Raw genomic sequence first — 14,034 nt, forward strand, 5'->3', positions numbered from 1 at the left:
TAGACTTAAGTGTAACTAAAACTATACAACTTCTAGAAGAAAATCTTCACAACCATGGCGTATTTCTTAGGCACAAAGAGCATGAACCATAAAAGAAAAACTTGAGAAATTAGACTTCATGAAATTAAAAACCTATGCTCTTAAGAAGAATATTCACAATAAATACTTCAAAGAATATGTATCCACGATATATATATATACACACACACATAAATATGTACGTGTGTGTGTATGTACACACTTTTTTAGGCTCTTACAACTCAATAATAAAAAGACAACCCAATAAGAAATGGGAAAGAGATTTAAGCAAACACTTCACAAACGAAGATATACAAATGGCCACTGCAAATTAAAACCACTACACACCATTCGGACCTGGAGACCAGGCCGGCGCCTCCTGAAGCCCGGGGTCCCAGGAGCAGTCTGGGCGGTGAAGCTCCCGGAAGGACGGCGGCCATTTTACCCTCGCAGCACCTCAGGGCCAAGGAGGCCCGTTCCCGACGCCTGGAGGTGCAGGAAGAGGCCCGGTACGTTGAGGTTCCGGAAGGTCCGTCCCGCGGCGCCGGCGAGCCCCGGGCCGCCGAGGTTTCCAGTCAGTGTAGGTTCCGGGTGCGCGCGGGCCTCAGGCCTCAGGGCCTGGACATGGCCGCCAGAAGCTGCCTGCGCGGGGTGACGTCGGGCAGGGCCTTAGTTTCTTCGTGCTCCTGCGTCCTGCTCCGTAAAAAGGGAGCAAGGGCGGCGCTTCCTTCACAGAACGGTTGCGAAATGGGCAAGTGCGTCCTGAAATGGGCAAGTGTGTGTGAAGTGTTTGGTGAGTGTGTGTAAAGTGGTCGGCGTGGAGTACGCACTCAAAGCCAACGTCTTCTACAGTTTTATTTTTTAATGATACCCAGTCTTGTCGCTGGCGCCCAACAGTTGTGTAAACTTGGGCAAAAGGCTTCAATATCTGGTTTCAGTTTTCTTGTCGTTAAAAAAGAACAATTTGAACACCCACCATGCAAACTGGTGAAGATTGAACAAGCTGATATTTAATCTTATAATTACTGCTGTTTTATCAGTATTTCTTTTCTACAGAAGGGTTGATTTATGCCCCTGAGAGCGGCAGTCTGGGGATCCAAGACACCACCACCACCCCCACCCACCCCACCCCACACCACCACCCCCCCCCACACCACCACCACCACCACCCACCTTGGTTCAAGAAAAGACTGGAGCCCTAAGCAGCAATTCTCAGGGCACTTTTCCATGCTCACATGTTACAGAGCTGCAAGGTAAGCCTGGATTTTCGTGACTACTTTTACCTGCTCTGGCTTTGCCTTCTCAAGACACTGTCCTTCTCTAAGACAGGAGCCTGGGAGGAGGACTGTGTTGGCTATTGGAATTTGCAAAGTCATATCTCAGGTGACGTTTAGTGGTGTGGCCATTGACTTCTCTCATGAAGACTAGATTCTGCTCTGGATGAGATGGTGCAGAATTATGGGAATCTGGTCTCTCTAGATGGAGAATTAAAATGCAAAAACAAGGAAATATCAACAAAGAAAGATATTTGTGATGAAGATTTATCCCGAGAGTAGTAATAGAAAAAAATATAAAGCAAGGTCTTAAATGTTCTAATTTTGACAAGGACTGGGAATATATAAGGCAGTTGTCTGAGAAGCATGGCAATCAGGAAGAATATTTCTGACTAAGAACCCTAACCTTTACAGAAAGCTTCATGGAGGAAAGTGTTTGTGAATTCGATATGTTTGGAAGCAGCTTTCATTTAAAGACTCTTCTTTTTGAGCCACAGAATTTCTGCTGGATAAGAATCACATAAATATATATATATATATTTTTTTTTACAACAATAAGCATTTATTTATTTTTTTTATCTTCATTTTATTGAGATATATTCACATACCACGCAGTCATACAAAACAAATCGTACATTCGATTGTTCACAGTACCATTACATAGTTGTACATTCATCACCTAAATCAATCCCTGACACCTTCATTAGCACACACACAAGAATAACAAGAATAATAATTAGAGTGAAAAAGAGCAATTGAAGTAAAAAACAACACTGGGTACCTTTGTCTGTTTGTTTCCTTCCCCTATTTTTCTACTCATCCATCCATAAACTAGACAAAGTGGAGTGTGGTCCTTATGGCTCTCCCAATCCCATTGTCACCCCTCATAAGCTACATTTTTATACAACTGTCTTCGAGATTCATGGGTTCTGGGTTGTAGTTTGATAGTTTCAGGTATCCACCACCAGCTACCCCAATTCTTTAGAAGCTAAAAAGGGTTGTCTACAGTGTGCGTAAGAGTGCCCACCAGAGTGACCTCTTGGCTCCTTTTGGAATCTCTCTGCTACTGAAGCTTATTTCATTTCCTTTCACATCCCCCTTTTGGTCAAGAAGATGTTCTCCGTCCCATGATGCCAGGTCTGCATTCCTCCCCAGGAGTCATATTCCACGTTGCCAGGGAGATTCACTCCCCTCGGTGTCTGATCCCACGTAGTGGGGAGGGCAGTGATTTCACCTTTCAAGTTGGCTTAGCCAGAGAGAGAGGGCCACATCTGAGCAACAAAGAGGCATTCGGGAGGAGGCTCCTAGGCACAACCATAGGGAGGCCTAGCCTCTCCTTTGCAGCAACCGTCTTCCCAAGGGTAAAACCTATGGTAGAGGGCTCAACCCATCAAACCACCAGTCCCCTATGACTGTGGTCACGTTAGCAACCATCGAGGTGGGGTAGCCCAATACCCCTGCATTCTCCACAGGCTCCTCAAGGGGGCACTACATCTTTTTTTCCTTGTTTTTCTTTTTTTTTTTTTAACTTTCCCTTCTTTTTTGAATCAACTGTATGAAAAAATAGTTAAAAAGAAAACAAACATACAATAAAAGAACATTTCAAAGAGACCATAACAAGGGAGTAAGAAAAAGACAACTAACCTAACATAACTGCTTAACTTCCAACATGTTCCTTCTTTACCCCAAGAAAGTTACCTAATATAGCAACATTTCTGTGAACTTGTTCCTACTATATCCATCAGAAATTAACAGACCATAGTCATTCCTGGGCATCCCCAGAACGTTAAATAGCTTATCTGTTCTCCTTGGATTATTGTTACCCCTTCCTTAATTGCTCTCTATTGCTAGTTCCCCTATATTCTACATTATAAACCATTTGTTTTACATTTTTTCAAAGTTCACATTAGTGGTAGCATATAATATTTCTCTTTTTGTGCCTGGCTTATTTCGCTCAGCATTATGTCTTCAAGGTTCATCCATGTTGTCATATGTTTCACGAGATCCTTCCTTCTTACTGCCGTGTAGTATTCCATCATGTGTATATACCACACTTTATTTATCCACTCATCTGTTGAAGGACATTTGGGTTGTTTCCATCTCTTGGCAATTGTGAATAATGCTGCTATGAACATTGGCGTGCAGATATCTGTTCGTGTCACTGCTTTCCGATCTTCCGGGTATATACCGAGAAGTACAATCGCTGGATCGAATGGTAACTCTATATCTAGTTTTCTAAGGAACTGCCAGACTGATTTCCAGAGTGGCTGAACCATTATACAGTCCCACCAACAATGAATAAGACTTCCAATTTCTCCACATCCCCTCCAGCATTTGTAGTTTCCTGTTTTTTTAATGGCAGCCATTCTAATCGGTGTTAGATGGTATCTCATTGTGGTCTTAATTTGCATCTCTCTAATAGCTAGTGAAGCTGAACATTTTTTCATGTGTTTCTTGGCCATTTGTATTTCCTCTTCAGAGAACTGTCTTTTCGTATCTTTTGCCCATTTTATAATTGGGCTGTCTGTACTATTGTCATTGAGTTGTAGGATTTCTTTATATATGCAAGATATCAGTCTTTTGTCAGATACATGGTTTCCAAAAATTTTTTCCCATTGAGTTGGCTGCCTCTTTACCTTTTTGAGAAATTCCTTTGAGGTGCAGAAACTTCTAAGCTTGAGGAGTTCCCATTTATCTGTTTTTTCTTCTGTTGCTTGTGCTTTGGGTGTAAAGTCTAGGAAGTGGCCGCCTAATACAAGGTCTTGAAGATGTTTTCCTACATTATCTTCTAGGAGTTTTATGGTACTTTCTTTTATATTGAGATCTTTCGTCCATTTTGAGTTAATTTTTGTGTAGGGTGTGAGGTAGGGGTCCTCTTTCATTCTTTTGGATATGGATATCCAACTCTCCCAGCCCCATTTGTTGAAAAGACCATTATGACTCAGTTCAGTGACTTTGGGGGCCTTATCAAAGATCAGTCGGCCATAGATCTGAGGGTCTATCTCTGAATTCTCAATTCGATTCCATTGGTCTATATGTCTATCTTTGTGCCAGTACCATGCTGTTTTGGCAACTGTGGCTTTATAATAAGCTTCAAAGTCAGGGAGTGTAAGTCCTCCCACTTCGTTTTTCTTTTTTAGAGTGTCTTTAGCAATTCGAGGCATCTTCCCTTTCCAAATAAATTTGATAACTAGCTTTTCCAAGTCTGCAAAGTAGGTTGTTGGAAGTTTGATTGGGATTGCATTGAATCTGTAGATGAGTTTGGGTAGAATTGACATCTTAATGACATTTAGTCTTCCTATCCATGAACATGGAATATTTTTCCATCTTTTAAGGTCCCCTTCTATTTCTTTTAGTAGAGTTATGTAGTTTTCTTTGTATAGGTCTTTTACATCTTTGGTTAAGTTTATTCCTAGGTACTTGATTTTTTTAGTTGCTATTGAAAATGGTATCTTTTTCTTGAGTGTCTCTTCAGTTTGTTCATTTCTAGCATATAGAAACATTACTGACTTATGTGCATTAACCTTGTATCCCGCTACTTTGCTAAATTTGTTTATTAGCTCTAGTAGCTGTATCGTCGATTTCTCAGGGTTTTCTAGATATAAGATCATATCATCTGCAAACAATGACAGTTTTACTTCTTCTTTTCCAATTTGGATGCCTTTTATTTCTTTGTCTTGCCGGATTACCCTGGCTAGCACTTCCAGCACAATGTTGAATGACAGTGGTGACAGCGGGCATCCTTGTCTTGTTCCTGATCTTAGAGGGAAGGCTTTCAGTCTCTCACCATTGAGTACTGTGCTGGCTGTGGGTTTTTCATATATGCTCTTTATTATGTTGAGGAAGTTTCCTTCAATTCCTACCTTTTGAAGTGTTTTTATCAAAAACACATGTTGGATTTTGTCAAATGCTTTTTCAGTATCTATTGAGATGATCAATTGATTTTTCCCTTTTGACTTGTTAATGTGTTGTAATACATTGATTGATTTTCTTATGTTGAACCATCCTTGCATGCCTGGAATGAACCCCACTTGGTCATGGTGTATGATTTTTTTAATGTGTCTTTGGATTCAATTTGCAAGTATTTTGTTGAGGATTTTTGCATCTGTATTCATTAGGGAGATTGGCCGGTAGTTTTCCTTTTTTGTAGCATCTTTGCCTGGTTTTGGTATTAGATTGATGTTAGCTTCATAAAATGAGTTAGGTAGTGTTCCAGTTTCTTCAATGTTTTGAAAGAGTTTGAGTAAGATTGGTGTCAGTTCTTTCTGGAAAGTTTGGTAGAATTCCCCTGTGAAGCCATCTGGCCCTGGGCATTTATTTGTGGGAAGATTTTTGATGACTGATTGGATCTCTTTGCTTGTGATGGGTTGGTTGAGGTCTTCTATTTCTTCTCTGGTCAGTCTAGGTTGTTCATATGTTTCCAGGAAATTGTCCATTTCTTCTACATTATCCAGTTTGTTGCCATACAGTTGTTCATAGTATCCTCTTATAATTTTTTTAATTTCTTCAGGATCTGCAGTTATGTCACCTTTTTCATTCATTATTTTGTTTATATGGGTCTTCTCTCTTTTTGATTTTGTCAGTCTAGCTAGGGGCTTATCAATCTTGTTGATCTTCTCAAAGAACCAACTTTTGGTGATATTTATCCTCTCTATTCTTTTTTTGTTCTCCATGTCATTTATTTCTGCTTTAATCCTTGTTATTTCTTTTCTTCTACTTGGTTTAGGATTGGTTTGCTGTTCATTTTATAGCTTCTTCAGTTGATCAATTAGTTCTTTGATTTTGGCTCTTTCTTCCTTTTTAATATATGCATTTAGTGCTATAAATTTCCCCCTTAGCACTGCTTTTGCTGCATCCCATAGGTTTTGGTATGTTGTGTTCTCATTTTCATTTGTCTCTATATATTTAGCAATTTCTCTTGCTATTTCTTCTTTAACCCACTGATTGTTTAGGAGTGTGTTGTTTAACCTCCAGGTATTTGTGAATTTTCTAAGTCTCTGATGGTTATTGATTTCTAATTATATTCCATTGTGGTCAGAGAATGTGCTCTGAATAATTTCAATCTTTTTAAATTTATTGAGGCTTGTTTTATGTCCCAGCATATGATCTATTCTGGAGAAAGTTCCGTGAGCACTAGAAAAGTATGTGTATCCTGGTGATTTGGGATGTAATGTACTGTATATGTCTGTTAAATCTAATTCATTTATCAGATTGTTTAGGTTTTCAGTTTCCTTATTGGTCTTCTGCCTGGTTGATCTATCTATAGGAGAGAGTGATGTGTTGAAGTCTCCCACAATTATTGTGGAAACATCAATTGTTTCCTTTAGTTTTGCCAGTGTTTCTCTCATGTATTTTGTGGCACCTTGATTGGGTGCATAGACATTTACGATTGTTATTTCTTCTTGTTGAATTGCCCCTTTTATTAGTATGTAGTGGCCTTCTTTGTCTCTCAAAACATCCCTGCATTTAAAGCCTATTTTATCTGAGATTAATATTGCTACACCTGCTTTCTTTTCACTGTAGCTTGCATGAAATATTTTTTTCCATCCTTTCACTTTCAGTTTCTTTGTGTCCCTGTGTCTAAGATGAGTCTCTTGTATGCAACATATTGATGGTTCATTTTTTTTGATCCATTCTGCAAATCTATATCTTTTAATTGGGGAGTTTAATCCATTTACATTCAACGTTATAACCGTGAAAGCATTTCTTGAATCAGCCATCTTATCCTTTGATTTATGTTTGTCATATTTTTCCCCTCTCTCTATTAATATCCTTTATTGTACCCATACCGAATCTCTTTAGTACTGAACCTTTCTCCGAGTCTCTCTGTCCTGTCTTTGTTTCTCTGTCTGTAGGGCTCCCTTTAGTATCTCCAGTAGGGCAGGTCTCTTGTTAGCAAATTCTCTCAGCATTTGTTTGTCTGTGAAAAAATTAAGCTCTCCCTCAAATTTGAAGGAGAGCTTTGCTGGATAAAGTATTCTTGGCTGGAAATTTTTCTCACTCAGAATTTTAAATATATCGTGCCACTGCCTTCTCGCCTCCATGGTGGCTGCTGAGTAGTCACTACTTAGTCTTATGCTGTTTCCTTTGTATGTGGTGAATTGCTTTTCTCTTGCTGCTTTCAGAACTTGCTCCTTCTCTTCTGTGTTTGACAGTGTGGTCAGTATATGTCTCGGAGTGGGTTTATTTGGATTTATTCTATTTGGAGTTCGCTGAGCATTTATGATTTGTGTATTTGTGTTGTTTAGAAGATTTGGAAAGTTTTCCCCAACAATTTCTTTGAATACTCTTCCTAGACCTTTACCCTTTTCTTCCCCTTCTGGAACACCAATGAGTCTTATATTCGGACGTTTCATATTATCTATCATATCCCTGAGGTCCATTTTGATTTTTTCAATTTTTTTCCCCATTCTTTCTTTTATGCTTTCATTTTCCATTCTGTCATCTTCCAGGTCACTGATCCGTTGTTCAACTTCCTCTAGTCTTGTACTATGAGTGTCCAGAATCTTTTTAATTTGGTCAACAGTTTCTTTAATTTCCATAAGATCATCCATTTTTTTATTTAGTCTTGCAATGTCTTCTTTATGCTCTTCTAGGGTCTTCTTGATTTCCTTTGTATCCCGTACTATGGTCTCATTGTTCATCTTTAGTTCTTTGAGTAGCTGCTCTAGGTGCTGTGTCTCTTCTGATATTTTGATTTGGGTGCTTGGGCTTGGGTTATCCATATCGTCTGGTTTTTTCATATGCTTTATAATTTTCTGTTGTTTTTGGCCTTGTGGCATTTGTTGAACTTGATAGGGTTCTTTTAGGATTTGTAGACCAATTGAAGTCCTTGTCTCTAATTTATCAGATCTACAGCTTCGTGGAGTACACTTTCTCTAAGTAACCAGCAGGTGGCGTCCACGAGCCACCTGTTCTCCACAAGCCAGTTCTCCCCTGCTTAGCCTTTTTGGTGAGTGGGGGAGTGAGTCTTGTGGGGTCCAATTGGTGTACCAAGCTTGCGTGTGTAGTTGGTGTTGCCTGCCCTGTATATGGGGCGTGTTTCTGGGCAGTCAGGGAGGGGGGGGGTGGCTCTAACAATCAAATCTCCCTGGTGATCATAGAGTTTTAAAGCTGCTGCAATAGTGTAATCCTTCAGTTCAGTCCTGCCACAGTTTGTCTCTGCCACTGACCCACAAGTCCTTGGTATTGGCGTATGGCTCCTGAGACTTGCAAGTGGGCCCCTCTTCCAGGCTGTGCACCCCGGGTCCTCTGTTGAGGGATGACTGTCACAGGTGATTGCCGTCCCCCCAGGGAAGTTCTGGACTGCTGGGCTGTAGGGAGGCTCCCAGTCTGCTGAAATGATGGCTGAATGGGGCTTTGTTAATTCACACTGCTCCACCTTCCCAACTCTGGGACAATCAGCTGAGGTTGCAGGGAAGGCTAATGTCCACGCCCAGTTTTGTGGTGTGTGCCTGTTATTTGAAGCGCTTCCGTCACACTGGGTTGTCTGGGGCAGCTCTGGGCTATGGGGCTGGCGATGGGCAGGAGTGTTTCCTGTCCACCAGGATGGTGGCTGTGAGCAGACACCCCCCGTTTCTTGGGAAGTTGTGGTGTTTAGTGAATTTTCTCAGCCACTGGATTATTGCCTTTTGTCTCAGAGCTCTCTTAGTTCTGCTCTTGTCTTGACCTGCCCAAATTGCAAGTCTTTGAAGCTTTCTGTATTGGACTTCTTAGAGTAATTGTTTTAGAAAAAGAAAAAAGGATTAAAAAAAAAAAAAAAAAGGGCCCTCCTCAGAGATCTAATGGGTTATTGAAATGCTAAGAGACAAAGCAATTAGGGCCATTAAGGAAAGGTCCACAGGGCAGAGAGATCAGCTTTTCTTCGGGATTTGCATATGAGCCTCAGGGCCTGAGCTCTGCCCTTCCCCTTTCTATGTTGACCAGAACTCCAAAAATCCTCTGCTTTTATTTTGGAGTTTTTCGTGTTGTTTTTTTCTATGCCTGTCTCCTCTCTGCTGGGCTGGCTGCTCTCAGATTCTCTGGTGTCTGGTCTCAGTCTATCTATGGTTGGAGTTTGGATCAGTAGAATGAGTTTCCGATAAGGGCTGCCACTGCAGTTCTCCCTTCTCCTTCCCGGAGCTGACAGCCCCTCCTCCCACGGGACTGAGCCTGGCAGGGACGGGTGTGGGTCCCCTGGCCACAAAAACTTACAGATTTCGCTGATCTCAGCAGTTCAACGTTTTCATGAGTGTTGTATGAAGTATGCCCAAAGTCAGATTGCTCTGTGGTGTCCAGTCCACGCAGTTCCTGGCTTTCTACCTACTTTCCTGGAGGAGTAACTAAAACATACAGCTCACCAGTCCGCCATCTTGCCCCGCCTCACCAGAATCACATAAATATATATTTAAGAAAATTTACCAAAATGTCAATTATAAAAATGAAAAAATCTGTGGTAGAAAGCAATAATAATAACACTAATAAGTGTGGAATCCTTTATCCAGAGCAAATTTCTTTCCCTTCATCAGTCTTGTGATAACAAAGAGAAAATCTATGCATGTTCTAAATGTGGAAATGCCTTTGGCAAATAATCAGTATCTAATCGCCATCAGAGAAATCATACAGGAGAGAAACCCTATAATTTTTGTGTATGTGGAAATACTTTTAGCCATGGCTCATCCCTTACACAAAATCAGAAAAGTCACAGTGGTGAGAAATCTCATAAATGAATTGGATGTGAGAAGACATTTAGCCATGTCTCAACACTTACTAATTATCAAAGTACTTACATCAGGAGCAACCATATGAATGTGTGGAATGTGGAAAGGCTTAATTGCATTTCACATGTCGTTGAATGTCTAAAAATTCATCCACAAGATAAATGAGGTTCATGTGTGGTCATCTCTGATTCACCACTGGAAAAATTCATTCTACAGAGAATCGTTGTAAATGTAGTCAATGTGGGAAAGCCTTTAGGAGTAGCCTTAGGTGTACTCAACATCAAATAATTCACACTATAGAAAAATTATGCATGCAATGAATGTCTGAAAGTTTTTAATAGCATGCCAGTTCTTATTCAGTGTCACAGTATTCATTCTGAAAAAAAAAAAACTCTGAAATTCAAAAATGCAAGAAATCCTTCAGCCAGCCTGAAACATTCAGTCTGCATATTGGAGGTCACACTACCTGCTTGACTGAGATGTCAGAGTGAGATGCTCCAGGGCTCTGTCCCACAAAAGGAGTTTTGAACAATGAACAAGCAGAATGGACAAAAAACAGCTTTCTTAAAGCTCCGGAAAACAAGGGATTGCAGTAACAAGGTGAGTGCTAAATCAAGAAAAAGTCCAGTTAAAAAATGGTAGGAAAACCTCCTTGTGGTACCCTTGATGGCCTCTTTCCCATCCCCTCACCAGCTCAGCACAGAACGGGCATCTGGTCCCTGTGCAAGTCCCTGGTCCTGGTTCTGGAGGGAGCAGAGTAACTTTCATGTATATATTAGGGTGTGTATATGTCTGTGCCCTGTGAACCAGGACACATGCAGCAAGTTCACTGTCCTACAACTTGCCCTGCACCTAGATGTGGCTCACTGAGTTCTTATAGAATGCTGCGGAACAGTCAAATCACAGCTGCCTTGGGCAAAGGAGTGCCATCTGTGGGACATACAGTATAGCACATGGGACCATGAGGAAACATTGTTTACTAGAGGAATGAGGACACTTGTATTTGAGTAAATGGGGATTCTTAAGGCCAGAAGTCCATGCCCAGGACAAGATACATGTGCAAAAAAGACCAGAGAGTTCCTACACTTTTGCCTCAGGCTGTTCTCTAAACTTATTGTATGGCTGAACTCTGAAGGGTCAGTCTGCAAAGACTGGGAAAGATGTTTTCTCTTTTTCCCTTTATGTGAGCTTCTGCCACTTGAGCAAATCTCCATCATACCACTAGCTGGATATAAGCTTAAGAAACAGATGCCTCAGTGACTAAATTCCAATGATAACACATTACAATATCAAAATGTCCAGGTTGCAACAAAAGATAACAAAGCATACAAAGAAAGAAGAAGTGATGGCTCATGAAAAGGAAAAGTTAAAAGCATTAGAAACAATCAACAAGAAAGACCGAACCTGGGACATAACCGTAAAAGAATTTTTTTTAAAAAAGGGTCCTAAATATGCCCAAAGAGCTAAAGAAATCCATGGGCAAAGAACTAAAGAACATTAGGAAAAAAATAGATGAACACCCAGAGAACGCCAATGAAGAGAAATTATGAAATGGAACCAAACAGAGCTGAAGTCCTCAGTAACAGAAATTTAAAATCCCCCAGAATGCTTCAACAGCAGATTAGAGCTGGCAGAAAAAAAGAATCAGTGAATGTGAAGATAGGACAATTGAAATCATTCACTCTGAGGAACAGAAGGGTAAAAGAATGAAAAAAGTGGACAGAGCCTGAAAGACCTGTGGGACACCATCAAGCATATCAATATACATATTATGAGAGGCCCAGAAAGAGAAGAAAGAGAGAAAGAGATAGAGAAAATAGTCAAAGAAATAGTGGCTGAAAACTTCCCAAATTTAATGAAAGACATGAATATGCACATCCAAGATGCTCAGTGAGTTCCAAACAGAATAAACCCAAATAGACCCATACCATGCCACTTTGGAGTCAAACTGGTGAATGCCAAAGATAAAGAGAGAATTCTGGAAGCCACAAGAGGGAAGCAACGGGTCACTTACAAAGGAACCTCAGTAAGATTAAATGCTGATTTCTCATCAGAAACCATGGAGACAAGAAGGCAGTGGGATGATATATTTAAAGTGCTGGGGGGGGAAATGTTAACCAGGAATTCTATACATGGCAAAACTTTTTAAAGTAAGGGAGAGATTAAGACATTCACAGATCAACAAAAGCTGGGGTCTTTGTCACCACTAGAGTGGATCTATAAGAAATGCAAAGGGAGTTCTTCAGGTCAAAAGGAAAGGACACCAGACAACGGATGGAAGCTGCATGAAGAAATTAAGATCTCTGGTAAAGGTAACAACCCTTATAAATGTCAATACCAAATGAAATAAGCTTCAGTGGCAGAGAGATTCCAAAAGGAGCCGAGAGGTCACTCTGGTGGGCACTCTAACGCACACTATAGACAACCCTTTTTAAGTTCTAATGAATTGGGGTAGCTGGCAGTAGATACCTGAAACTATCAAACTACAACCCAGAACCCATGAATCTCAAAGACAATTGTATAAAAATGTAGCTTATGAGGGGTGACAATGGGATTGGGAAAGCCATAAGGACCACACTCCCCTTTGTCTAGTTTATGGATGGATAAGTAGAAAAATGGGGGAAGGAAACAAACAAACAAACAAAGGCACCCAGTGTTCTTTACTTTAATTGCTTTTTTTCACTTTAATTATTATTCTTGTTATTTTTGTATGTGTGGTAATGAAGGTGTCAGGGATTGATTTTGGTGATGAATGCACAACTATGTAATGGTACTGTGAGCAATCGAATGTAAGTTTGTTTTGTATAACTGCATGGTATGTGAATATATCTCAATAAAATGAATATAAAAAAGAAAACTCCCTTTTAACTTAGTACTGTTAAGGTATGGTTAAACAGAATTTCATCAGGAGTTTAAGATATAGGCTAGTGGTTCTTAACTTTTTTAGGTTATACTGACTACTTTTTTAACTGCAGCATAGAAACCATCTGAAATAGACAATCACTGGTTCACAGTATCATCACATAGTTGTGCATACAGCCCCATGATCAAATTTACAACATTTTCATTACTCCAGAAAAGAAATAAAATTTTTTAAAACCCTAAAAAAAAAAAAGTCAGTACCATTATACCTCCAATTTTTACTTCCTTCATGATCTAAAAGGCAAATGTAATGATAAATCAGTGGATTTGAACTCATATAAATATGTAATTTGTAATAAGAACAGCATAAAAGTGAGGAGATGGAGGAGTATAGGAGCATTGTGAGTGCTACTGAAGTTAAGTTTATCAAAGCAAACAAAATTGTTATCGATTTAGGATGTTAAGTTTAAGCCCCATGGTAACCACAAAGAAAATATCAGAGAATATGCAAACTCATAGAAACCAAAAGGAGAGTATAGATTACGAGGTGTGTGGTCGGGGGATGGGGGGGAGGCAAATCGGGAGTTCACGTATAATGAGTGCAGGGTTTCTGTTCAGGGTGATGAAATTTTTAGAAATGGATGGTGCTAAAGGCTTCACAACATTGGGCATGCGATTAATCCCACTGAATGGTGTGCTTGGGAGTGGTCGAGATGAGAAAGTTTATGTTGTAATATGTTCCCAAAATTTAAAAAAAGAATGAAAGAGAAACTAAGGAGATAATGACAGATACAATACATCATACTGGATGGGATCTAATAATAGAGGAGAGAAGGTTCAAAGAGACATATTATTGGGACACATAAAAATATTGGAGGGAGAGAGGAAAAATGGCAAATTTGGCAAAATGCTAATATTGCTCAATCTGGGTATCTGGGGAGATAGGGGTATGTTGGAGTTGCCTGTATATAGTTTATATTATTTTTGCATTTGTCCTGTAAATTTGAAATATTTCAAAATAAAAAGTTTTAAAAAAAAGAAAAGAAAAACTCATCACACACCCAATAGAATGGCTAGAATGAAAAAGACTGACACTACCTAGTGTTGGCAAGGATGTAAATGAAACTTATACATTGCTGGTGGGAACACAAAATCATACAACCCCTTTGGAAAACAGTTTG

General features: G+C 39.9%; 1 pseudogene; it reads right to left on the minus strand.

The window, feature by feature from the left end:
* Nucleotides 1-14,034, minus strand: part of LOC119545338 — a 73,231-nt pseudogene that overhangs the window by 13,953 nt on the left and 45,244 nt on the right.

This window comes from Choloepus didactylus, chromosome 10 (genome assembly GCF_015220235.1).
Source record: "Choloepus didactylus isolate mChoDid1 chromosome 10, mChoDid1.pri, whole genome shotgun sequence".
Taxonomy (NCBI): Eukaryota; Metazoa; Chordata; class Mammalia; order Pilosa; family Megalonychidae; genus Choloepus; species Choloepus didactylus.